We start from the raw sequence: 4,536 nt of genomic DNA on the forward strand, positions 1-4,536 counted from the left end.
CCAGAAACACAACAATATTATAAGGAATGGGAATTGCCTACAGGAAGCTTTAAATTGAATGCTAACGCCTCTTGGTCATATTTTCATCTTGACACTATATGGAAAGCTTACAACACAATATAAATGGTTACTGAAGCTTTTTCTTGATTTCCAAACCCCTTGGCCTGCCAAATTCACAATTGGCATTATATGTACTTCTTCTGCAGCAACATAATGCATTACAATTAGAAAATACAATACCCAATATCCATGAGATCAAATTCATTTGAAGTCATGGAAAAGGAAAACAATTAAAACCTTAACTAGGCTTTTTTAATCATCAACATGAATTTACGTCTCCTCCATTTTTCACACAACCGTGCTTTTGGTTGCAAGAGTACATTTACCCAAAACTAGTTAGAAAAAAATATGCCACAGGTCACCAATAGGTAAAATTTGAAGTTTTAATGAAAAAAAAAAAATTCTACTACTGATATATTGATAAATAGAATCAAACACATATGTTTATTCCTTCATACCTGATGATATTCAGTGCAATTGCCAATTGCATAGGGCCAGTTTAATTAAATTCCTAATTGCATTTGGTATATATAAACTTCAATGTCTAGGTTCTCGTTATACTTGACTCTCTCTTATCTTCATCCACTCGTTGCCATAATATGCACACCATGATCACCTCGGACCTTATTCGACGGCCACGTCGAAGAAGTCGTCGTATCCTATCGCCAAGGAGCTTAGAGTAAACAAATTTTTGGTTAGAAAGAAATCCAACTTCATATCAACTGCATAAGAATGCAAGCATTACTGTGTTTTTAAAAAAATAAAAAAATGTCCAAACTATACGAACTGGTTATAAAACAACCCATAAACTGCTAAAGAAAAGAAAACTCAAATTACCCAAAAACAGAAATGGGATGCTCTACAAAATCATAATCTCATCAATCTTTCTTCAACTCAAGCAACTGGAACTACCTAGCCTGGCCTATACTTTAATGTTGAACATCTCAGTCCTAACCCGCACACCCATAATTATGTACTCACTCCTCTAACCGCATCAACTCTCCCATTCACACAGCCATTGAACAAATGATCCACCACCTGCTCGAATGACGCCAATGCAATCACACTCTTCTCCATTTTCTTCACTCCAAGTCGTGTCAATCGAAGCACTTCCCCTATGTACGTCATCACATCCCCGATGCAGATCATGTGCCAGTAGTCAATGTTCGTACCATGCTTTATCGTACCCTTTACCTCCTAAATTATGTAGACTCGTGCTGGTTCGATCCCACGTGTACTTCACACTTCCAGAACGTCATTGGTTGCCAATTAGAAGACTATTCACAACCAAACTCAGAAATTAGACATACAAATTATTGGAAGAAGATCGAGAAGATCGGGAAGAAGATCTACTTTCTGTCATTTACCCTAGCTGGTAGGTAGCATGGGTGTGTGCATGGGGTGCTGTCATTTACCCTAGCCGGTTGGTAGCAAGGGTGTGTGCATGGGGTGCTTTCTAACAACTTGAGTATGGCTGTCATTCTCACTAATTCAAGCGATTACTGATCTTGCTTTAGTTGTTAGGTGATTAGGTGTAAATCAAGGAAGGAAGATTAATTCTTGTTCCTTGTTTTGTTCCTGATTTTTCTCTTCTTCCCACGCTCATATATATGAGCAATCTTTGTACTTTGTTTCTTCATAATAGAAAATACACCTTCAAATTTCAATATGGTATCAGAGCAGTGATCCTAATCGACCTGCTTTTGAGTAGTTTCTTGAGAGATCTGAGTTTTTCCTAATTCTCTATCATGGTTGAAGAGAGTTCAATGCATGGTGAAGAAGTTACCTCACATGTTGCGCCATCTTCATTTCATTTAGATGTTGATGTCAGTTATTCCAGCGCCTAATGTGTCCTCATCAGATTACAATGACTGGTTGTGCAAGGACCAGTTGGTCATGTCATGGCTACTAAATTCTATGGATCGAAAGATTACAGAAATTTTCAACTATGTTGAATCCTCTTACATTCTTTGGAAAAATCTCAAAGAAATGTATGGGAATCAGAATAGTACAGCTTGAGTGTTCCAGTTAAAAAAGGATATTGCTGGTCTACAACAGGAAGGAAACTCATTTGTGCAACACCTTGGGAAGTTAACCACCATGTGGAACGAGTTGAATGTCTATTGGCCACACACCATTGACGCTGCCGTGTTGACCAAGAAAGCTGAGGAAGACAAAATATTTCAACTTCTTGCGAGTTTAAGTCCTGAATACGAAGATCTCAGGAGTCATGTCCTCATGAATCCTGATCTTCCCTCATTCTCAAGTGTGTGTGCCACGATTCAAAGGGAAGAAACTCGCAGAAAAAATCATGACTGTGGAATTAAAAGCAAATATACCAGAAGCTAGGGTATATCTCTCTAACCACAGAACTAGTGAAGAGAGGGGCTACAAAGGAAAGAAACCTATTGTGAAATGTAGCTACTGTGATACTGGTGGACATACACAAGATCATTGCTGGATTCTCCATCTTAAACTAAGGCCCAAGTCTTCAAGGGACAACAACAAGGGTTTCCCTAAGGGTTCACACAACTCATCCTATAAGACAAATTATACTGTCACCACTCATTCTGAGGGAGTACAGAAGTTCACCTCCAATCCAGCCAACCTGATCAATGAATTTACTACCTTCCTCCACAAGAAACAAGGTCATGGAGAAAATGAAGGATTAACTAGTCAAGGTGACAACAAAAAAGCTGCTTTACTTGGGCAGTTTGCTGGTTTTTTGGCTGAAAAAGAAGGTGTGACACAACAAGATATTCCCTGTATCTTACAATCCTTCTCAACTGCTCTCAAAGTAAGTAATGTGCATGATTATTGGATTATAGATTCAAGAGCTACTGATTATATGACTAACAAGTCTACAAATCTGCATAATTTTGAAAAACTCTCGTGTCCATCTCAAGTGTCAGTTGCCAATGGCAAGGGCCCTATGGTTGTAGGGAGAGGAAAAACACATTTGATTTCTAGTGATGTCGAGTTTGAGGCTCTTTATGTTCCCTCATTCCCTTTTCAACTCTTATCTATTGGAAAAATCACAAACTCATTGAACTGTCTTGCTATTTTCTCTCAAAAAACTGTGGTTTTTCAGGATATCACCACCAAGAAGACAATTGGTGAAGGTTTTTTCTTAAATGGCCTCTACCACCTTTCCAAGCATGTCCAAATTCCCAAGGTTTTCCAAGTCACTTCAAGCTTGGTTCAAGAATAACAACTTTGGCACCAACGATTTACACATCCTTCTGATAAAGTTCTGTCTTTTTTATATCCAAACCTGCGCAAAGTTACAAGTTCATGTGATGTCTGTCACTTCTCTAAGTTCACTAGATTACCTTTCACTTCCTCCTTGTCTAGGGCTAGTAATCCTTTTGAAATCATGCATTCTGATGTTTGGGGACCAGTCCTAGAGTCCTTTGACGGATACAAATATTTTGTAACTTTTGTGGATGATTTCACAATGATCACTTGGTTGTATCTTTTGAAATTTAAAAGTGAAGTCCTGAAAGTTTTTCAAGATTTTCATAAACTTGTAAACACACAATTTTCTTCAAACATTCATGTTTTATGATTAGATAATGGCTCCGAATATATGTCCCATAACATGTCTCACTATCTAAGCACACATGGTATATTACATCAAACTAGTTGTGTTGGAACACCTTAACAAAACGGGGTAGCAGAAAGGAAGAATAGAGATCTACTTGAAAAAACTAGGGCTTTTATGTTTCATTTGAATGTGCCTAAAAAATTCTGGTCACAAGGTGTTCTTATTGCTGTATATCTCATCAATAGATTACCTAGCAAGATATTGAATTTTAAATCACCTTATGAGGTATTGAAAGATAGACAGATCAATTTATCCCATTTGAGATGTATATGCTTCGTTCACATTCAAGCACCAAATCATGAAAAACTAGATCCAAGGGCTGCCAAATGTGTTTTCCTTGGCTATTCATCCACTCAAAATGGTTACAAATGTTACAATCCAACAACAAGGAAAATAGTTGTTTCAAGAGATGTGAAATTTGAAGAAACCATGCCTTACTTCACTCAACCTCTGGACTATTCTAGAGAGGGGGAGAATTTTCTTGATTTGTTCCCAATACCATATCCAAGTGAAGAGGATACAACAGATATTTCAAGGAACTAGGTATTGAATGAGGTTGATTCTCACAACCTACAGAATTCTCCACATGTGGTCCCTGAAGAACCTATCTCATCAGAACCCTCAAGTAGTCATTCCAATCAAGAAACTGCTCAATTGCCAGCAACTCAATCTCCCACAGTTCGTTGAAATCCTCCCCGTGAGAGGAAACTTCCATCCAAGTTACATGATTATGTAACTTACAATGCCAGGTATCCATTGACTTCTATTATTGATTACAACAAAGTTTCATCCTCCTTTGCTGCATTCCTCAATGCAATTACTGAAACTTATGAACCACAAAGTTTTCAAGAAGCTAATCTACACAGTGA

Source organism: the organism of the source record quoted next, unplaced genomic scaffold (genome assembly GCF_019419815.1).
Source record: "Pyrus x bretschneideri cultivar Hongxiangsu unplaced genomic scaffold, Pyrus_bretschneideri_v1 Contig34, whole genome shotgun sequence".
Classification (NCBI taxonomy): Eukaryota; Viridiplantae; Streptophyta; class Magnoliopsida; order Rosales; family Rosaceae; genus Pyrus; species Pyrus x bretschneideri.